The 24469-nt window shown below is 35.4% G+C and overlaps 1 long non-coding RNA gene across 2 annotated transcripts in view; it reads right to left on the bottom strand.

The window, feature by feature from the left end:
• The window catches only part of LOC149557915 (uncharacterized), a 145734-nt gene that overhangs the window by 9721 nt on the left and 111544 nt on the right, over positions 1-24469 (bottom strand). Inside the window, exon 3 of one of the 2 annotated variants that reach the window (XR_016352423.1) lies at positions 20954-21034. The exons of the other annotated variant lie outside the window; for it this stretch is intronic. This is a non-coding gene — a long non-coding RNA (uncharacterized LOC149557915). The remainder of the gene's footprint in view (positions 1-20953; positions 21035-24469) is intronic. 2 annotated transcript variants of the gene reach the window in all.

Below are 24469 nucleotides of genomic sequence, written 5' to 3'. Positions count from 1 at the left end.
CATTGGGGAATGCCTATTTAAACATGTTTGACATCTCTCAGGACAAAGATGAAGTTTGGTGATGATTTGAAACATTGGATGGGATAGGGATATCCGCTTTGTTGATAGGTCCAAAAGGTACTTACGAAGCGAATATCCCTATCACTTACAATGTTTAGGGGATGATTGTGCAGGAAAAATACTTCACAAAAAAATGACTCTACTATTTGTGTTACCTGATACCCAATGGAAATAGCAAAGAAGTGAGCATACTTGGTTAGTTAGTCGACCACGATGAAGATATAGTCCTTTCTTTGCACCTTGGGAAGGTTGAAAATGAAATCCATTGGGATGTTATCTCACTTTTGTTTAGAAATTAACAATGGTTGAAGAAGACATGTAGGTAAGGTGTGCTCAGATTCGTTCTACTGGTAGGTGGCACATTCTTGAGTGTACTGTAGGACATCATTCTTAAGACCCTTCCACAAAAACGTTTCCCTAATGTGTATGTAGGTCTTCAAGTATCCTAGATATCTGGCCAAGGGTGAGTTGTGCATCTCTTTTAAAACCCTATTGTTCATCTTGGACTTTGGTACCAAACAAATTTTGTCCTTATAGTAGATGATGTCGTCAACCACCCTAAAACCTATCATCCTGCACTTCACTATCCATCAACTAGCCCTCGAATGTGTTCTTCAAGTATTCAACCAACAATTGTGTCTTCCAATCTGTTAAGCTCTGAGACAGAGAGAGGATACAATAGACCTTCCTGATAGCACGCCTACCATAACGTTATTTTTACACTTCATGCATTCAACATCAAAATCAAAAGCTTGGATTTCGGTCACCCACTTCTATTGTCAATCGTTCAACTCCCTTTGATGCAGGAATTAGCTCAAGCTCTTGTGGTCCATATGAACAACGAACTTTGCATCAACAAGCTACTACCAAAACTTTTGTAGGGTGTGCATGATGGCAAGTATTTCTTTTTCATAAATGGAATACAACCATTCTACTCCAGAGAGCTTCCGACTCTTGAATGCAATAGGGTGATGGCCCTACATTAGTACAGCCCTAATGCCTTCCCTAGATGCGCCACATGCTAGGATGAAAGGTCTAGTGAAATCATGCAATACGAGAACAGGACAAGAACTCGTGGCCTCCTTCAGCTTGTCGAATGTGAGTTTTGCTTGTTCATTCCATTGGAAGGATCCTATCCTTCTCAGATCTGTCAATGGTGTGCTGAGTTCTGAGAACCCTTTCTTGAACCTTTCCTAGTAATTGAACTCTCCAAAGAATCCACACAAATTTGAGAGAGATTTAAGAGGTGGCCAATGCAAAATGGCTCGAATCGTTTCTTGTTGCACTTGAAACCCCTTGGCCACTAATGATGTGTCCCAGATATGATATTCTCATCATTCCTTTTGGCGAACAATTTTATCGCTATAATCCCCAACACTTTGTCCACATGCCTCAGATGATCCTCCCATGTCTAATCGTAAAGAAGTGCATCATAAAAGAATACCAACAAAAACTTGCACAGTTGCTTGTTCAAGATGTTGGTTCATGAAGTATCATATCCCCATTTTAAGATGGAATTTTAATAATAATTAGATAATACAATGTTATTAAATATATAATGATAATAAAGTTAAATTAAAACTAATACTAAAATATAAAAATAAGAAATTGTTTTTAAATCTATATTATAAATGAAATAATATTTTGTATTTTAAATAAAAAATAAAAATATTACAACGAATATATAAACAAATAAAAGTTAATACAAGAGATAATATTGTAGAAAGTATGTTAACTTTCTAAATAGAATTTAATAATAAATAATAATAAACACGAATAAATAAATAAATAATATAACATATAATAATATAAATTAACTAAATGTAATGAAAAGTCAAGAGATATTTAACAAATAGACATGACTCTTTAAAATTAAGATATAAAAGGGAGGAGAGCTTATTTTAGAGAGGGGAACAAAAAGAAGAGAAGATAGGAGTTCAAAAAGGAAAATTGGAAGAGGAAAGAATATGAAGAAAATAGGGAAGTGACTTTTAGAAAAGGGATCAATGATATTGAAAGGATGTGAACCCTCGAAAGGATCATAATTGTGAATAGTTGCGACTCTTCAAAAAATTTGTAATTATAAAGTATTGGGACTTTTCCAAAGGATTTTAATTTGAAGTGTTGTGACTTTTCGAAAGGATTCTAATTATGAAGTGTTGTGACTTTTCAAAGGATTTGTATTATGAAAAGTTGTGACTCCTAGTAAAGAAGAAACAAAAAAGTACATTTAATCATTTTCTTGTAATTAAAAAATGAAGAATTTTAGAAAGTAAATATAGAGTTGAGATAATCTAGAAGGAATAATTCATTGAAGGGCCAACTAAGGATAGAGCCACATGGACCAAGCAAAGAGCAAAGTAAGAAAGGTATGTTTGTGGATTATATTTATTTAATTATGTTTATGAATTTATTTACATTAATGAATCATACTTGTGGATGATTTATACATATACATATGTATATGCAAAGGTGGAATTCGAAATGGACAACACACATGACTTAATGGTTAATGGTTTAAGATCAAGATAATCCCTTTTTAGATTACTAAGTAATCTTAATGTTCCTTAAAGGTTACTTGATCAATAAAATCTCTTATGGAGAGAAGATTTGATCATAATTTCTATAGTGGCAGTATCAAAGATGGGCGTAACTTCCCATTTGGCTGACATGATGAAGTAGATCACAAAGTCAGTATCAGAGATGGGTATAACTACCCATTTGGTTGACACAATAGAGATGGACATATAGTGTTGGTATCAGAGATGGGTGAAACGCCCATTTGACCAAACACTACCTAAAAGGATATGGCCTCTATAATGTTGGTATGCAAGAAATTTTATCTCCATCTGACCAACATGCCTGAGGAAATATATATGGTAAGAATATTTTGATGGTGTCAACATATGTATATGTGAGCCTTAAGGGATGCACTCTAGAAAAAACGAATTGATAACTAAGGGTTAGGAAACCCGATTTAGAGATGTCTTTAAAGTTGGGTTAGGATTGAGGGTAGCATAGTAAAATATATTTTATTATTGTATAAATTCTAACATTGGTTTTGCAGGTAGTATTGTCCTCCCTAGTGGGGACATTACATGTAGGATTGGAATATGTCTAGAGCATTGGTCAACCCAAACAGCATGACCAAGAATTCATAGTATTCACTATTCATAATGGTAGCAGAAAGTTATTTTCTCCACATCTTACTTACATGGATTCGGTGATAATCTCCTAATGGAAATCTATCTTGGATAAGTATATGGCATTGTGTAACTCATCAAGTCACCTATCAATCCTAGGAATAGGGTATCTTCTCTTGATGGTCTTCTTATTCAATGCACGATAGTCCACGCACATTATAATGAACCCAACTGGCTCTCACTAACAATGTCGGAGAAATATGTTTCTTCTTTGTTTAGTTGTTTTACGATTTGAGTTTTTATTTTCAAAATATATGATCTCTTGAAATTTCAATAAACATGAAATGTTGAAGAGATATTGTTATCCAAATACAAGTAATTTCTGCAAAATATCACTAATTAATTAGTAATCCACTATTGCCATAATAATTTAAATGCTCAAGAAATTACAAATATATATGAACCTGTGTATTGAAGAATTTGAGTTCTCCAAATTCAAGGAGAGTCAAGTTCACGGGTGAATACACCAAGTTGTGGTGCCAAAAAGATGACACACAACTCAAATTCCTAAAAGCACGCAGGCGCTTTGGCTTGGGCTTCAAAAGCCCTAGCGCGTCCGCACTTTTTAAAACTCTAGAAATGGGCTGTAAACACACAACCCATTCCATTTTCCCTTATTTCTTTGTGCTGGTTTCTGCTTTCACCTCCAAAGCGTGCACACAGTTTGTGGAATTTGAAGAATTTGCTCATTCTCCTCCTCAAAATGCCTCCTCGTCGCCAGAGATTAAGATCGGGATCATCAAGTATGTTTTCTACTCTTCTTTTTGCATTGTTTTGTATGTTTTTTTAGTTTTGCTTCAAATTTGTTTATTTATTTAAAATGCAATTGGTTTCTTATCAGGAAATGTGAATAATCGACCACCAAATCCCCAGCCTGATCAACAAAATCAAAATGAAAACCCTCCACAAGAAGAGCAAAAAATTCTGCAACCTCCACCGATTGAAAGACCTCCTAGCACCCAAAACAATATAATGAATGAAATAGAAAGAGGGAAAAATGAATTAAAAGCAATCATTGGTAGGTTGAAAGCTTGCGGAAAAACTAATACTATGAAAGCAAAATTGGCATCCTCCCTTGAGTCCATTATGAGCCATGTAGCTTTTGTTAGTGGTCAGTTGGATATTTTGCGTGTTATGAGAGAAGAACAAAGAAGATATTATGCAAACAAATTATCCTATAAAGATGTAAGAAAAAAGGACATAGCAAAAGGTAGTATATGTGCATTGTGTAAAAAGCTTGGAGAATAAGACACTATTAAACATACAACTAAAAGGTTCCCCATTGATTGATGCATACATGATATTAAAAATAACTTTTGGTATAGATGGTGGATGGACTTTGATGCCCTTCCCTACAATACTCACGAGGTTCCAATGCATTTCTTAAAGAAATTGTATTGTGAATTTGTTCTTGGAGAGATCCCCAATTATCTTGATATGTTAGATTCGTAGGGTAGAGGTGGGGGGGTCGTCATTTGAGAGGTCGGGGGCACGTCGTGATCCTATGTAGTTAGGGAACCTGTTGTCAAGCCACATGGGGAGCATGTGATTATTCTTTCAGTTGTGAAGGAACATGTAGAGACCAGTACTCTAGGGACTATCAATGCTTTGACACAGACCCTCATTCATTGTGTCAATCCATTAGTTAAGGAGCCTTCTTTGTGTTGCGGTCACATGTGCACATCATGTGGATCCTTATGCACATTTGGCAATAATGTTGGAGACACTATGGATGATGGGCTAGTCACTGATGAGTTCCTGAGCGACACATTTGACATTGACACATAGGTAAATTATAATTATAATAAACTAATTTGATCACATTTCATATGTACAATAAATGACTAATTAATTAGTATGTCTTGACATTGTTCAAGATTAAGGGTAAGAGTGTCGATGGCCCTAGTACAAATTCCCTGACCCCATTTTACGTCTCATCGATGAGTCGAGAGGTATGTATCGATTTAATTATTTAAATTAATACGTATATTTATTAAGTAATCATATGAAGGATTGACAAAAAAAATTTATCCATGTGCCTTAGTTCTCTACTTGACCATCGACATTCACAAGGGACTCTGAGCCTAGGCATGATACGAGCTTCATAGAGGTACATTTGTTTCATGTTAAGTTAATTCATTTGATCATATTTGTTTCATATTTCATGCTACATGTAAATTTTATTATATGATTTGCAGTTGTTGACGTTCGAGACTCCTCACCTTCATCAGTCCATCGATCGTGGACTTGCTGTCGCAATGGCTAGTTCAGAGCCATTGACCGAGGTATGAAAGAGTTTTCATAGTTTTAGTTGTTATTTATAATAGTTAGTAATGAAATTTCAAATGGTATTTATAAGTATGATCGAGTGATTAAATTGATTGAATTGTTGTAGGGCTTTGTTACTCCCAATTGTTCACGAGCCTTTGAGGTGGATGTACAAAGTGACTATTTGATTGCAATAAGAAAATAATTAATTTTGCGTGCACATATATTTGATTTCAATGTATAATAATTATTGATTCATATATACTTTGTTTGTATCAGCTCCAATTAGAGAGGAGCCTAAACAAAAGGATAAACAAGTGTGTGAGGAAGACCCCACCATCCTCATCATCTCCCTCCATGCAAGGACCGAAGACCTCTAAGGATTTGTTTCCTTCCCCTCGTGGGAAGCAGAAGATAGAGGGATAAACACACATGTATAGGCATTAGTGGACATATATCTTGGATTTTATATTAGTGGACATATTCAAAATACATTTGATGTATATATGACATTTTATATTTGATGCATGACATTATTGGTTATCATAATATATGATATGTTTGTTCATGTATGACATTATTGGTTATCATAATATATTATATGTTTATTGATATATGACATTATCGGTTATCATAGTATATTATATGTTTGTTCATGTATGACATTATTGGTTATCATAATATATATCTTGTTTATCTTGTTTACGTTTTAAGTATTTCATTTTAATGTAATTTGCATCCAAAATGATGCAAAATGCTCACATCAAAAGCTAGTGGATTCCCAACAAGAACACTTTTAAGGCAAACTACCTTTCCCACCTTCCTAAGTGTCTTCAAAGACTCTTTCCAACTTGGTTACAGCACTTAATAAACTTCTACTCAACTTCACAAAACTACTTGATCACTTTCCCTATTTAGGACTTGGGAAGCAATAAGGGAAAAATGAACAAATTTGATAAATGGATCCTAATCAACTTCTTGCTTTAAATTAACACCTTAGACACTTCGCAGAACACCTAATGATGAGGTTTCCACTTACTCTCCTAACATGTATTTTGCAAAATTGCTTTCAATAGGCCTAATTGCCCTTATAGCCTTTTTTGTGGTTTTTAGACAGCAACTTTGTTTTTCTCCACTAAACTTGGCAAACAAAATAGGTATTTGGATACCCTTTTTGAAGTTACACAAAACCCCAATGCTTCAACTCCCCAACCTACTCTAGCACTCCTAAACCTACGCAAGCCTCACAAGCCTAATTGCCCAAATCAAACCTGGAACCATTGGAATGTGCAAGAATGGCTTCTTAGGATTGGCTTGCTGTTACATAGGGTCTTATTGCACCTATCCCAACATGGAATGACTATTTGCCAAGTTTCATAGCCCAATTGGTGCAGGAGCACCCTAACCATCTTCTTGGAATTTGGAGTCATAATTAGTATGTTTTTGTGTAATGATAGGTTAGGGGGTTACTTATTTCAATTCATGTATTTAGGTGTTCAATTAAGGTCATGTTGACCAAGTTCATGTTTTAATCAATATGGGTCTAAGTGAGTCAAAGTCCCACAAAATGTGGAAAATGCCATGTAAGGCCATAGATGGAGTGTTAAAAAGTCATAATAAGCTTTTGTACCTATTTAGGGTACCAAGAAAGCATGTGAAAGTACAAAATGCAAAATGTGCAAAAAATGTAAAATTGTCAAGAAATGTTGTTGTCAGCATTTTTTTGCAAAAATGACAAATTGTGGAAGATGGAAGGTCATCCATCTTGGACGAGCTCTTAGAGGAGGTGAAAGGTCATGTTATGGTATAAACAATGTAATGTCATGTAGAAGATAAGGGGGAAGAGGTGTGAAGAAGAAAAGTGCAGAGTATGGTGTGAATTTGTATAATAAATCATTCATTTTCGGTGAGATTTTGCTGATGTACTGTCATTTGATTACAGTCCTTATTCGTTTCTAATATCTCATGGTTATGGTGACTCTTAAACTTCCTTATACATGGTAATGAAGTTAGGATCAATACTAAGTGTTGCATGTATGTCTAACATCACTAGTTATCGGTATAGTTCTCTGTATTCATAGATTGAGCAGTAAACTGCATGCTTCTTTGGTTTGAATGATCATAGTACCTGCATGTTATCTTTATATAAAGTGGAGGAAGATTTAAAGGTTCCCTTGGTTGTTTTAGATCACACTCTTATAAGTTGACACCATACCTTTGTTTCTTATTATGGATATGGCCGAGGGTCAGTAAATACCTACTGATTGCATGGAAAATACAGAGGATCAGTAATTGAAAACGTGACAGTGGCTTGGTTAGAGTGAGCAAGTGTGTTGGAAGGCTTGTATGCATTCGTGGGACGCTAAGGATGCATTCATTAGAGTTTTCATTAGAGTTTATAGTTGAGTGTGTTCTTTAGGCCTATTAGCCTAGATTAGGGCCTACGAGTTATATGCCTTAATGAACAAGTTAGAACCTAAGATTTTGGAATTTGATAAAGTGCAGTAATGGGTATCTGAATCTCGCTTGAGTATTGATAGGTGATCAGAAGATTTTGATTTCTTACCTAAATTCCAAGCTAGGGCTATAAGGAAGCACCCTCAATAGGTCAGTTTACTTGTAATGGTGTTTGGAGCCTACTAAGGTGTATAAAACCTTATGAATGTTTGAAAATAACTTTATTGGTAATGAGTTAAGCCTTTCAAAGTAATTTCGAGTATGGTGTTGTGAAAGATCCTGGAGGGTATAAGGTAGTGGAGGTGTTGTGTGTTGTGTGGGATAGTTGGTTGATTTTGTGAAGGTTTAGGTAGAGATATTTGGAATAGGTGAGTGTGGCATGAAGAATAGGCCAACCACCTGGTCTCTAGCCTTGGAAGAGTCCTGAGGGACTGAAAGCAATATGTTTGGAAGGCTTGGAAGAAGCCTAGTTATAGAGTTTGGTAAGAAGAACAAGATTAACACCTCCTACTTGCATCACCAACTCCAAGCCCTGTCTACAAAATCAACATTTTAAGGACTAAAAACACCATATTTTCATACTAGGGCATGTTCATTAACCCTTTAGATCATCTAAGAAAATTATGAAACTTAGGAATCTTAATCTACCTACCGTAAACTTGCAAATCGTAGAAGGCCATTGAAAACCAACCATAGAAATGCAAGTTAGAGCCACATCTTGCTTGAAACCCTCAATTTAAGGGTTTTGAAACCTACTGAGAAAGAAAATGCTCTAGCTTGCTTGAAACTTAATAAATCAACCTGAAAAAAAAAGCATTGTAATCTATTCAAAATTTGTGTTCAAAAGATCCAACCGGATTTGGCCTCTCAATCCGAACAAGATCGTACAACACAATTTCTCAGAAAATCCATATATTTGGAATTAAAAATGTGTTGAACGTACACCTTATGACTCCTCTAACTTCATAGAGGGTATTTTCATCATTGTAAATCCATTCCAACCGATTACCAGTTGGTCTGATTGGTTACAAGGTTAATTTCAACATTTTCCAAAAAATTGCTAAAATTGCCAAAAAGTTGTCAGCAACTTTTATTGTAAAATGCAATTTTTGCACTAACTCTTCCTAGAACTTAACCACTTGGTTTTTGGTAACACATAGGACCTATATAAAGTGTAATGACTCTCAAAACACTTCTTGAGTCAACTTATTAACAAAATAAAACAAAAAAGCAAAAATCCTTAGGACTAAAGCAACTGGGTTTATAGGTGACCTCAAGTTCCTTGACCTTACAAACAAAGATTGCTTTATTACCATAACAAAATAACATGTTCAAAATGAGGTGTATGATCACCCCTTTAATTTCTATCACGAGTCTCCATTGGATGAGATGACATCCAATTGCCACCTAGGTGCCCTGCACCACAAGTTTCAACATCACCTCAAATGGGGCCGCAAAATCAAAATGGATTCCAATATCCAAAAACCAAGAGATGTTATTGTAGGTGTTGGCAACACGATCTCGTAGCACCCGGAATTGCATCCATATCTCACACGATCTCCAAGATATGCCCCGTCAAAGATTGTTGCCCTATGGCATTTAGTGACTCTTAGGTTCAATTAGGTTTGGCGTGCCCAAGAATATTCGAGCGGTCAATGGGATGAGATGAGCTTGGGACTATGGTTTACCCAAACACCCGAACCTAACAAAACAGACAGTCTGATCCCACAACAAACGGTTAGAGAGATTCACCAGTTGGCAACTTTGTACTGACCAACACTACAAGTTTGAGCATCACCCGAGATGGGGCCACAAAATCTAAATGGAATCCAATCTTCAAAAAGTGAGAGAGGTTATTGTAAGTGTTGACAACATGATCTTATCACACCCAAAGTTGCACCCATACCTCGTACAAGCTCCAAGATATGCCTCATCAAAGATCGTTGCAATATGACATTTAATGACTCTTAGGGTCAATTCGGTTTGGTGCACCTAAGAACGTTTAAGCAGTCAACGTGATGGGACGAGTTTGGGACTAGGATTTACCCGGCCACCCGGAGCTAATGAAACAGACAGTTCAATTCCAAGACGAATGGTTAGAGAGATTCACCAGTTGGCGACTTTGCACTAGCCAACACTATAAGTTTCAACATCAACTGAGATGGGGCCGCAAAATCAAAACGAAATCCAATCTCCAAAAAGCAAGAGAGGTTATTGTAGGTGTTGGCAACACGATCATGTAGCACTCGGAATTGTATCCATACCTCGTACAAGCTCCGAGATATGCCCTATCAAAGATCGCTGCCCTGTGGCATTTAATGACTCTTAGGGCCAATTCGGTTTGGCATGCCCAAAAATGTTTGAGCGATCAATGAGATGGGATGAGGTTGGGACTAGGGTTTACCTGGCCACCTAGAACTAATGGAATAGACAGCTTAATCCCACGACAACTGGTTAGAGAGATTCACTAGTTGGCATTTTTGTACTGGCCAACACTACAAGTTTCAGCATCACTCAAGATGGGGCCACAAAATCAAAACAGAATCCAATCTCCAAAAAGCAAGAGGTTATGGTAGGTGTCTGCAACGCGATCCTGTAGCACCCGAAATTGCATCTATACCTCGCACGAGCTCTGCGATATGCCTTGTCAAAGATCACTTCCCTGTGGCATTTAGTGACTCTTAGGGTCAATTCGGTTTGGCGTGCCCAAGAACATTCCAGTGGTCAAAGGGACGGGACAAGCTTGGGACTGGGGTTTACCTGGCCAACCGAAGCTAACGGAGCAAACAGTTTGATCCTAGGACGAACAGTGAGAGAGATATGAGCAAGATATGTATGCCTAAGCCACTTTGTGCAAAATATGAGCAAAAGTTTCTAATTAGGCAAAATTAGGTCTTTTAGAGTTTTTAGTCAAGATAGCCTAGGATTAAGTGTTTTTAGTTGTTTTTTAATAATTTGGAACCATTTCCAAGTCCTAGAAGTGAAATCTAGTGAACTCCGCAAAAGTTGCACTTTTTGTGCAAAATTGCAAAAGTTGTAAAAGTTGCTCAAAAATGCAACTTGGTTGGAAAGGAGTGTGAAATCTGACTGGAAACCTTTTGACCTTCCAAAATATGTTTCCCATGCTCATATACCTGAGCATGGGTAATTACAACTTCCCAAACTCAAAAAATTGCAAAAGTTGCTTAGGCAACTTTTTGAGCAACTTTGCAACTTTTGAGCAATTTTTGCTCTTTACATCTTTGGGTCAAAAGGGTCCATCTAGGACTATTCTAAGACCCTAGTTAAGATTCCTAGGACCTATTAGGTAACCAAATACCTTAGTTGCCCATTCCTAACAACTTTTAACCTATTGAGCAACTTTTGACCAACTTAGGAATTTGAGTGCTTCCCCATGTTGAAAACCTTCTAACCTTCCAAAATATGCTTCCCCATGCTCAAATACAAGACCATGGGTAGTTACAACTTCCCAAACTATCATTTGCAACTTTTTGCAAAAATTGCAAAAGTTGTTCAAGCAACTTTGCAACTTTTGCACAATTTTTGCTCTTTACATCTTTTGATCAAATGGGTCCATCTAGGACCATTCTAGGACCCTAGTTAGGATTCCTAGGACCTATTAGGTAACCAAATACATTAGTTTCCCAACCCTAATAACATTTTACCTTAAGATTCCATTTTTTGTAATTATATTCAATCTAATGAACCATCTGGATCTGCTCTACATTTTAATGTCTCAAGTATTGCCTCATGGTCTAACTTGCAAACCTTCCAAAGAGTTTTATTATGTGGTTTTCCACCATATTTTATCAAGTGGACATTTGATGCGACAACAAGGTTCGAATAATAACGAATCTTCCTCTCTATTTGCCAATCCTCGAATAACCACAAGTTAGGGTTATTCATAGAACATTGTCTAAGCCATGTGCCAGTTACAACCACCACACATATATGGTACTCTAAACCTTCACCATCTATAACCGAGTAACAAATATAATTTGTCCCTTCTTCATTGTTTTCAGGTGCAATAACAACAAAAACATGGCCTACAGTGATAAATATACAAAATGCGGTTATTAAGTCAACAAATACTTAGGTAAAAGTTATAAAGTTACATATTAAATTTACAAAGATATATATATATATATATATATATATATATATTACTAGGTTGCACTAGATCAGACAAGCGGTCAAAGTCAATAAATGAATCCATCTCTACCATTTTTAGTGCTTATGGAGGACAATAGGTGTCAATTGGGTCTAAAATCCGTATATCCCATTTGTCCACCCATTCAATCGACTCACACTCATCTCAATTTTCCTTTGCACATGATGGACAATAGCATATCATTTTTCGTGTATGGATACTCCATGAACCTGCATCAAAGCTTCTAAAAGAGTACAACTCACTCGATCTTGTTAGTATGCAACAATCCTCATATGGTGCAATGTTAGTATTAGCTATCAACCATAAATCTACGAACCATTGACTCACCTTCCTTACCTGGACCCATTGTAGCATTACACCACTGGACGATGGATTTTACATTTGTCAATGTTGCTCCATCTTTGTACTTTAGTTCTTCACGAGCTAAGGTTATTTTGATGCATGCGCCTGAACCATTGTGCTTTCCCTTTCCATGACCAGCCTCTGTGAAATTCCACATATATTGAACTGTAAACAACCTGTGCATCCTGCTCAACCAATAGAACATCCATGCATTCTTGAATTGAGATGCGCAATTGTCAAACCAAATAATGTGTTAGCAATATGGTATGCCCGTGTTAGCCAAATCTCCATAAAATAGTTGAATTTAACAACCATGTACAAACTCCGTAGAATGTGATCGATCATCGTTGATGTAAAAATGGCATTCCCTCAATATCTTCCTGTCATCCTCTAGTCTTGTATGTGAATGCATGAATGTTATGTGAACAAATATGGAAACCTGTTGAGAAGTATAATGCTTTGCTTGCATTTCATTTTGCGGATGTAGTGTGTATTTCTCTACGAAGTCTACAACCGAAACAATGGTATCCAATGGAAATCTATTCTTGCACAACTTGAATTGCAAATCCAACCATCGAGCTCTGTGTATGCCTTGCATACTCGTAAATAATCTTTTCATGAAAATCTTCATGAACTCGTACACTAGAATCTTTTCAATGCTTAAATCACATCTTTTACCCAGTTTCCCATCTTTTAGAGCATATATCACTGTCTTATATTTTCTGTAATCTACTATTTCATTTCCAATTGCATGTGTATTATCCATATGTTCACAAGTTGATAAAAGCTGCAAAGACCCACAAAATAAGCATATACCATCCAAGCATGATGTCATGTAAAATTATTGACTGTCCCCTATTTCACCTTAAATGTTGGATATGAATTCCCTTGAAGATCTAGGTGGCCCATTCATGTCACAATCCTACAAAATAAACTTAAAATGCACAAACACACATATATGCCTAAAAACATCAAAATAGTTAGAAAATTCAATATGTATCCTACAACAAGTTGTGCATGTGTGATTTATCTTCACATAAAAAAGTTTACCCATCTCAAAAAATCTTTGACTAATTCCAATTTGAGGATACATACCAACAAATTTTGCAAAACATTGTGTCTGAGTTGAGTCCAAAAAACGTTTCACATGTGAGTCGCAATTTCAACTACCAATCTTCCTTACAACATCTCTTTGATTAGGAGAAACATGCGTGTTATTTGTCTAAAATCTTCAATCAATGATTTCAAAGCTTCATTAATTTCTTTATCCTTTCGTGGTAGTCTACCAGTGAATGTCCATAACTCATTTTTTGTTGGACCTTCCAATCTCTCATGCCTTACCATGGCTCTCCTTAGAGTACATCTACCAATTTTCAATGTTTTGTTTGTCTTTCTCATGAGTTGATCTTTCTTCACTTTGGTACTTACTATTGTCAATGTAAGTACGCGTCTTGTAATATTTCTATCTTTGGTGCATGATTTAGAACCCACTTTGTCATATGCACTCATTAGATTGTTTACAATGTTTTTTACATTTGAATCATCCACCATGCTTAACCCAAGAATCTTCATGATAGGCCTAAATTTCAAATTCCTCATCATTTCAACAAATAATTGACATTGACCTGTAATATTTAATTCTTCAAAGAATAATCTCCACATACGATTAACTTTGCTTTCACAAGTACACTTGCTAATCTTGTCAGGCATTGATTTCAAAGTGTTAGTATCAATATCAATCAAATATTTTGGTCTTTTAAAACGGATTCTAAGAGGTGTTATAATCAACATAAGGTTTAGTGTTTAGTGTACCTTGAACTAAATATGATGTGCCTTGGTAATAAGATGCAAAAGATGGAATATCACCTACTTAATATGTTGATGTTGTGCCTTCAAAATGCATGATGGAGTGTGTACATTGTCAGATGTACAAATTAGCGTTTCTTCAACATGAGATGATGATATGACTCCAACATTGGAAGATGGTGTAGCTTCACAATTCAATTGTCTTCTTGAGCGTAAGAGTCTCATTCGTTCTCTTTGTCTTTCCAATTCTTCCTCTTTGTTTATTTGTATCAGTGGTTCTTATTCCTTTTCAGAAGACAATTCTTGATTATTGCATTGCAATTTTCTTTGTTCACATAGTAGTTTCATTTTATCTCTTTTAATTGCCAAATCTCTCTCCCTTTCTGTTGTTTGAGTTTTTGGTTTCTTCCTTAGCATGATGATGATTTCTAGATATCAAATTATTCAAACATCTGAATTAATTACAATTTTTTAATTACAAATCATTCAAACACATATACAAATTACAATTATTTCAATGAATACACAATATGTATTGAACTTGTCAAATTTCTAGCCATTTCCAAATAACAATTCACTCAAACATACAAATTTCAATGAATTCACTATATATTAAACAACTTTTCAAATTATTAAATGAAATTTGTCTCTATAGTAACAAAGCATATTTAAAAGGGACTGCACTAACCTTTTCTATAGAAAGAATGTTCAAAAAGCGTTCAAATAGTGTATAACGTAAGAATTTTTCATAACCAATTTTAAACTCCTAATAATCTGATTTTATAAGTAACTGATTCCATTTCACATGACAATGATTTCTACTAATTGATTATAACTGAAAGAAACTCTTTCCAATCTAACTGTCTTTCATATTTAGCTGATTTCACAAGAAAGAAAAGGGAATATTTATGCATTGCTAACAATTTATCTACTTCTAACATATTCAACTAAAATTAAAGTAACGGTTAATTATATCAATTGAAATGCTTACTCAACATAAAAGTAAATGTTTACTCCATCTAGAAATTAAAGTATCTATCTATTCTTTTGGTTAAGAGTAAAAGAAACATATAGTAATAATGAAAGAAATTCATTTATCTCGTTGCCCAAGCTTCGGCATTGGTGAGAGGAGAAGCATTAACATAAGCTTAACCTCGTAACCGCGGACCATTACTTACCCCCACTCACCCTAAATTAATAGAACGACCCTCCCTACCTCGGTATCAGACTGGGATGTTCATAAGTCTAGCCATCTGAGCAATCAGGTGGTTTGAGTGTCCCAACAGTTATTCTCCAAAATAACTGAAGCATCTAGACAAACAACAAAGATCACTTGTTTGGCACATCTGCCTATTTCTACCCTAGCCAAGGATTTCAAGTTTGGTTCGCAAACCCAATCTCCACTCGACTTGACAACATATTTCATAACTGGAACATGCATAAGCTATTATAGTTTTATTTTTTCTGTAATTTATTTATTCTAATTCCATCCTTGCTTGTGCAGGTTCTCTACACCTCACCTTTTCAAGCTACCATGTCGGTGATTCCTAGGTGCTTGCGAGTTTATATCCACTATATTTGCTTTACACCTCTTCACCTATAGTGGCGTCATTGTTGGTGAATTCCTCACTGTTGGATTCATGATAGTATTTTCATCTTTGTATGGCATGAATAAATGTATTACATTCTGAGCTGAATTAGTTGTTCGCCGTTATCATTGTATTTTCATTTCTTATATACATGATTGATACACTCTTATGAAATAAGAAACATCTATGATATAAAAACAGACAGGTTCCAAGAACTAGAAATCTATTACTATCCACCACGATCTAGTTTGTAATTATATTGGTTTCAGTATTTTGAATTTTACACAAACAAGATATTCCACTGTCACAGCATTATGGAAGGATATACTGTCATGGCTAATCGATATATGTGCTCGGTTCTTATGATAAATCCCACTCACGTCAGACATAGCAATATGAAAGGAATTAAAGAAAAGAAACGGTTTGCAGTATCTTACATGACGCCCTTGTCTACTTCTAACTCCGCGGCAGGAAGAATGGACTCTACTCCTTGTTGAGAGCCTACAGATATAGAGACGTGAAAATGATACGGGGAAATGGAAGAACGGTGAATGAAGTCGGAATTATTTCTAGTTTCTCCACTCTATGAATAAACGTAGAGAATGGTGAGCCACTGGTAATAGAGAAGGAAGAATGGATTGTCCAATATAATCATGAGACTTTGTAATAAAAGAAGTAGCTTGACTCTTCGGCTACCATCAGTTACAAGAAGCCATTCAAAAGTCATTCAAATCAAATAAAGAGAAAAAGGAGGGAAAGAAATAAATAAGAAGTTAAAAAGTTTTCATTATTATTGAATTATTATTATACATTCTTATGTAAGTTCATGTGCATGTATTGATAAAGTGGCATCATTAGATTATAACTTATAATTTATTGGTGTCACCTTATTTTTATATACATATGTTCGTATTTGAGAGTGTAAAATAATGATTAAATAATAATTTCATTAAAAGTATGAATTATGTTTAATTTATACTATTTATTATATAGTTCTTTTAATAGCTCATGCAGTTCCACAATGCAATATATTGTCAAATCCTAGTATCCTCGCCAGGGTAGTCTTAGGTCAAACCTGTTGATTCTGATGATTGAATCATTCAACCATCCCCTTCTGATGGTCCTGTTTAGCAATGCTTCCCCTCTCTTCAATCTTCTTCCTGCAATCACTCAAACAAACATTCTTGCCAAGACATTAATTCAAAATATATTAATTGTTAATTCCAAACCATTACCAATCATCTACTGACCATTAGAGATTTCATCAAGGTCTATAATAACTAACTCATTTCACATGATCATGAAAATAACTTATTCTTAGTTGATACAACATATATAATTCAACTCACTCACTTCACATGATTAGAAAAGAAATAAATTGATACGTCGTCTATAATTAACTAACTCACTTCACATGAAAATAATTTGTTAAACCAACGGCTATGATGAATTTAAAATTTAGGGCAAAATTTTGGAATGTAACATAGTGTATCCAATGATTGAATTTAGTGTTAGCTATCTTCCAATAGCATGAAAGAATGTTCAAAAATCCTTCAAATAGTGTATCCAATGATTGAATTTGTTGTTTGCTAGCTTCCAATAGCATGAAAGAGTGTTCAAAAAGCCTTCAAATAGTGTATCCAATAATTGAATTTGGTGTTTTCTAACTTCCAATAGTGTAAAACCTGTGTTTTCTGTCAAAAGAATATAACAAACAACAAACAAAAAATAGAATATGGGTCAATAGGAACCAAAATTTCGTTATAATCATTTTTTGGTGTTTTCATATAGTGTGTACGCACTATGAAGCACAACGCTCTATAGTACGTACGCACTGTGAAAAATCTCTCTCCCTATCCCACCCTCTCCCATGCCCTACTACCTCTCTCCCTCTCTCCCTCTCCCCTACTATGTGAAAAATCTATCTCTCCCTATCACACCCTCTCCCATCCCCTACTCTCTCTCTCTCTCTCCCTCCCTATCCCTATCCCACGTTCTCCCATCCCCTACTCTCTCTCACTTTCTCTCTCTCTCCCATCCCCTTCTCTCTCTCACTTTCTCTCTCCCTCTCTCCCATCCCCTCCTCTCTCTCTCTCTCCCCCCCATCTCCCCTACTATGTCAAAAATCTATCTCTCCTTATCCCACCCTCTCCCATCCCCTACTCTTTCTCTCTCTCTTTCTCTCCCACTCTCATTCTCTCTCTCCCCTACTATGTGAAAAATCTCTCCCTATCCCACCATCTCCCATCTCCTACTCTCTCTCTATCCCACCCTCTCCCATTCCCTATTGTCTCTCTCCCTCTCTCTCTCTCTCACACCCCCTGCTCACTCTCTCCCCCCTATCCCACCCTCTCGCATTCCCTACTCTCTCTCTCTCCCTCTCTCCCCCCCCCCCCATATCCTACTCTCTCCCCATCCTCTACTCTCTCTCATTCTCTACCCTCTCTCCCTCTCTCCTTCCCTCTCTATTCAAATTCAAGCTTATAGAGTGTGTGTGCACTATAGCGCATACGTGCTATGTAAGCCTGAATTTAAAAATACTTTAAATAGCACACATGCGCTATTTAAAACTTTGGATTCTACCAAATGTAAGGCTTGGATCTACTTTGGGAATCCAACCCAAAGGTTTGGAGTCCCTAAACTAGTCTAATATGTGTTTTGCAACAAACATCCAAAAAATGATTGATTTTCTTATGTGCTCTCCTTCAAGTTTCACTGTAGTTGAGCATCAAGGAAATCAGGTTACATGACATTGTAGATCTCTGTGTTAACTATATAACCATATAATTTATTTCAAATTTGAATTATTTCAAGCCTTTCAACTATAATTTCTTTTGAATGTATGTCCATTTTCTGCCAAAAACCAACATGTACTAATTGGGTTGTAGATTTTAGCTCAATCATCGAATTTCGCAACAACATAGTTTTTTATAAACTAGTCTCCATTCTACACACTTTGAAACAAAAAAATTTTGATTTTAGATTAGTTTTCATTCATTTCTAGGGGGAGCACACAGATATTTTATGTTTTTGGGATGTGTCCAATTAAAAAATACACATTATAAAATTACCTGAAAAATCTAGGACAAACTACATGATATTAGGTAACTTTTTACCAGAGTAGTTAAAGAATTTCAAAAAGAAGTTAAAATTTTTGGAGGGCTACACTTTGCACTATGTTATGTTTTTTTCTGAAAAAACAATACCACTTTCTGTGGCCCCCTTTTTTAAGGACCTAAAACTAAACTATTTTGAAAAAAAATTAGTAGTTTAGAAATTAGATTCAAAGGACTACTACTTATAATTTTTTTCATATCTTAAAATTTTGAGCATAACTATTTTCAAATTCTTGTTGAAGTTCAGAAATTGTTGATTCCAAAAAAAAAGAAAAAAAAAAAGTGGCCACTTATATCCCCCTTTTGGCACAACAACTTGGTGCACTTACCTTCACAAGATCACAAAGATGCAGGTGATTCGAGCCAATGCCATGAGTAAATTTCAAAGGATGGAGAAAATTCTAAATGTTGAGAGATACTTCTGCAATTTTAGCAAAAGCCTTCTACAAGCTAAGCTCCAAGCACAACATAAGGATAATGAGGTGGTAATGGTTTGCCTCCTCCAATTGGAAAATCCAATTTCAAGCACAATCAATCAAATCATGCCAAGTGTCCTATTTTCTCATTGGCTATCAAAATAATTGTCATTTTCTTATTGGCCCGTGAATTGGTGTCTTCATGTAATTGGTTGCAAAATTGACAACCATAATTAGGGTTTGTGGGAAAAAATCTTCACCCTTGATCTTGAATAAATCTTTCTCCTTCGTCATATATGGAATTACTATAGAAGGCCAAGTCTCATTTGTAAGAGGAGATTAGCTTAGAGATTGGAGGTAGTAGAGAGCTACTAGTTAGAGTAGGCTAGCTAATGGAGAGACTTGATCAAATTGTTGCTATGATGCTTTCAAAGTAATGAATAATTGGTTGTTGGTTCTTTATGGTGGATTAATTAGCATTGCTTTGAAGCTTTGCATGGTTTCCTCAATCTTTCATTTGGAGTAGATTTCTTTTCATGTTGAAGTAGCTTAGTTGAATGGAAGTTATTGTGGATGTTTTCTTGTTGGACTAGAATAAATCTAACCACTAGCCTCTTGCCAATGGTAAGGGTGCCTTGCGTAGTAACTGTTGGAAACACAATAGGGAAAGTAGACTCTGAGAGGCGGAGGGTGAATCAGTCCTTCAAAACTTTAACCATAAATTCATTCACCACACATCCATCTCACAGTTTGTACGTAAACTAAAATAGCTAGCTAAACATATTCATTCAAAGCATGAAAGCAAATAGCATTCAACACATGTATGATACAAAATATTTGGTTACCCAAAAAACCTCCAAAGAAAAGGTAAAACTAAGGTAGGGATGACACCCACAAATCTCCACTACTACAGTAATAAAGTATCAAATGAAGGCTACAATGTTTGATCATAAACTATGATCTACCTTGTGAAAGGTCTGCCTTATTAAAGGCTTGATCTTACCCTGTCAAAGGATTTCAACACCCTGTTAGAACTGTGCCTAATTAAAGGACTTCAACATACAATGATGTAAGCACCCTGTTAAAAGATTTACAACAGCCTATAAGGACTACTGTCTTAAGAGATTTAATTGATTCACCTGCTAGAATGTATCAGTAATGATCCTTCGGTTAGCACTCTACTGAAAGATAACAAATCACCTCTTTCTTGATGTGTAATTGATCCTCTCTGATCAGATGTATCACTTCTGTTCTCTAACTACTGTTACATAATTTTAACACATGTTAAAATTCAGTCTTGAAATTTTTATTTGCCAAAAGCACTTTTCATTTGATATTTGAAAGAATATAAATGTCCTTGTATCATTCATTTCTTGAATATACAATTGATATTTTACAAAAGAATGAAATGCTGAAAATAAAGTATCTCACACAAGCCGTGAGTCTAACTACTGTTTTTATACATATTGACAATAAAGAAAGGCATAACATATGAAAAAAAGAGTCAGCGGTAACCAATCATTGCCTTTTGAGCCTTTGACTGGTTAAGTGTTCTTTGCTGATGCTTCCGGTCTAGCCCTCGATCTGGGAGCTCTTCTTTCTCGTTCTCTTGCATAAAAGAATGGAGTTAGATCTTAAAGATCTAAGCAATGACTGATTATCCGCAACTACATATCCGCACATGTCATACTTCTCTTATTCTGAATACATATAAAAACAATACAAATCACAAAGGAGTAATTTATGAGTGTCACAAGCCCGTGCTCGAACCTCATGGAATGCTTTTCAAGTATTACAAAACAAGATAATTCAACACTCAAAGAGTTGTTTCAGAATATAACAAAAAATTGCATAGCTTGCTGCAGGAAGGATCAAGTATGGAGACACCATAGAACGTTACTACAGTAAAAGAGCTAATTTCCAGAAGTAAAGTAAAATATGCTAAAGACAAATATATTTGGAGCAACTACAAAAATGAAGGGTAATGCAACAAACAGTAAACAATCAGCAACAAACAGATTTCAATTGACAATTTTTTTTTTTAAATGGTAATCAACATTTTTGAAATCCCTGCCAGACATTAAATAACATAATGAGCAGCTACAAGATAATAAGGAAAAAACCAGTAACAAAACAAAGATCTCAAATACCATCATCATTTTTCTCTTAAAGACGACTTAGCAGGAGAGATACAGCACAAACAAAGCATATGGAACTGGAAGGAATTAGGTGAAGGTCAGATGAATTTTAACTTCAAATAGAAGGAGCAGCTACAATTTTGTATGTAAAGATTCAGTAAACACATACAAATTCATGTCCAATGTACAGATTTATAACTGATGAACAGACTCATAACTGATATGCAGATTCATAATGATATTCATGACATCGATTCTCATCTCTCTTTCTGACATGTAATGAACAACTACTAATGCAGATTTGTTTTTGATCTGCAAGCCAATGACTCAGAATTCCTATATTCTTGTGTGGGTTTTTAGTTCTATTGCCAACTTTGAATTGATAGGCAGACAAAGGCTCAACAGATATGTACCGTTCTATACCCAGAAAATGGCAAAAAAGCCCTCACGTGAGTGATAAAATTGAAATGTAACACTATTCAAGAAGTTCCAGCAAACATCTCATGGCCGCATGTAATGAAAAACCACAGGAAGATTTTGTGGTTATAACAAATGGAAGGTTGCTAATAGCAAAGAAAGCAACAATTTCTAGTAGCAAGGTAAAAAACCCAACTCGGATTTTTTGAAAAAGTGCATTTAGAAGAAATAAGTTCGCTGACTATCTCCAGTCATGAAGACAACTCCATATATCTGGTAAAAAATGGCGACTACAGAAGAAACATTGTTTCTACATTCAAAAGAATAAAACCCTGCAGACGGCTTCAATGTTGTCTATTTGACAATAGAAAGATAAGCTTATTCATGGCGGCATTAACATGAAATATGCCCAAAAAACCATGCACACCATGTATGAGAGATAGGAGAAACAAAAAACGTTTTTAAGCATTTTTTTTTTTTTAAAAAACTGGAAAACGTGCCTTAAAAATCAGAGCAGCAAACCCTTGTATGAAGAATTTCTTTTTTGCTTCTACAACAATACTGGCATGTGCATGAAAAAAATCGTGCTTCCAGCACTAGTAAGATCATGGTGGCATTTCAACAGGGAAAGTGAAAAATGCCCAAAATTTTGCTTCTAAAACAATACTCATGCACATTCAAAAATAGTGCTTCCAATTTAGCACAGAATGGCAAGCAAAGCAAAGCAAATACGTCTTTCATTCACAAAAAACGTGCCCTTCAAATGAGAGCAACATATTACCTTCCATGGCGGCTTAAAATGATCGAACAGTAGCAAGATATCACTGAAAATAACTTCCATAGCGGCTTCATACAGAAAAAACGTGCCTTTTCAAATCAGAGCGAAATGTTACCTCCAAAAACATCTTTCCAATCATGGCAAATGGCAAGAGAAAATGCAGAAATACGACCTTCAACTTCCATAGCGGCTTCATACAGCAAAAACGTGCCCAACAAGAGAAAAATGCAAACTTCAAGCAAGCTCACAAACCCTAGCCGACCCCCCTCTCTCCATGCAATGCAAAAATGCAAATGAAATCAGTTTTAGGGTATTCAAACTAATACATTTCTTTTTCTCCATTGCCTGAAATTTGAAAGCCATAGGGGACTTAAGTGGGTTTTATTTCCCATTTTCATTTCAATATTTGTACATGTCACGGGTTATAAGTGTTTTAAAACACTTATTCTTTTTTTGCAAATCATATGAAAATAAAGATATATAATAGTGACTTTATAAACTATTTTATATTGTTGTTTAAATTGCAAATCTTTATCAACATGTGTTCCTTATATTACTATCTCCAACACTTAGGATAAGTGTGACATGTGTTTAAAGGAGGAGAAAGAGGAGAAAGATTAGCTGAAGACTTAGTACTTCAAATCTTTTGAATTATGAGGAGGGATTGTAGGGATTTCAATTTGGGTCGAATTTAGACTTTGACCAAGCATTTTGGAGGTCTTTATGGCCAGTTAGAGCATTTTTGGGGGATTTTGACATGAGTCATGGGTTTCATTATGACTTAGTGCAATTTTTAAGCAGTGAGTCATCTTTTTGATAAGTTTTGACTCCCTTTTTGTACCCTGGTTTCCTGATTTCGACCAAGAGTTTTGTATTTAGTATTTTGAAACTGTAATACGAAAAAGGGGATGCAGTTTTGAAATGACAATAGACTATTGTGACATTTTATCGTCCTTTGTATACTCATTTTTCTGAGTTGTATCTCTGAAGTTGATGTTCGTTGACCTTTGAAGGCATAATACAGTTATGTGGATCTACTTTGGTACTCATTGTTGTGTGTAAGGCTAGTGATTGATGTTTATTTTATGTGTTCTATCAAGAACCTTTAAGTTTGTCTCATTTTCGCACCTATTGTGTTAGTAAAATCATTACGCATAGATCATAAGTTGTGCAGTTTTATGAAATAATATTGATTATGGTTTATATCTTTTGATATTATTCAATAAGGCCTTCTTCTGAAACACTTTTTATGCAGAGATTTTCATCAAAGTTGTATTTCATAATTGATTAATGTCACATCATTGTGTTTTAAAATGTCAAACCCTTCATTGTTGTTTAGGTGCATCACCTTTCTAGTTTAAATAATCATTTTTTCATACTTCCTTCCCCTTTTCCTCATAAGTTCGTAGTATAGGTGGAGCATCACATAGCATTCAACAAGAACCGGCCTAGAATCCGGAGGTTCAGTCACTTGCATAGTTTACCCACAAACTTGTGATTGTTCCCATGTTCACCACAATTTCTAAGTATTTAGGTGCTTTATTTTAGGGTGCAAATTCTGGTGATAACAGTTTTTGGCACGCTCGGTGGGGCAGTATAACATTTTTATTTTTATTTTTTTTTTGCTGGTTTTACTATTCAAGCTTGCACTCACACTTCTTTCAGCACAGTTGGCGACTCTATTGGTAAAAAATTAGAAGGATCGGTG

This window comes from Cupressus sempervirens, chromosome 5, assembly GCF_028749045.1.
Source record: "Cupressus sempervirens isolate cs-2001-9-10 chromosome 5, ASM2874904v1, whole genome shotgun sequence".
Classification (NCBI taxonomy): domain Eukaryota; kingdom Viridiplantae; phylum Streptophyta; class Pinopsida; order Cupressales; family Cupressaceae; genus Cupressus; species Cupressus sempervirens.
Note: the sequence above shows the minus strand (reverse complement) of the source record. Positions and strands in the feature narration are given on the sequence as shown.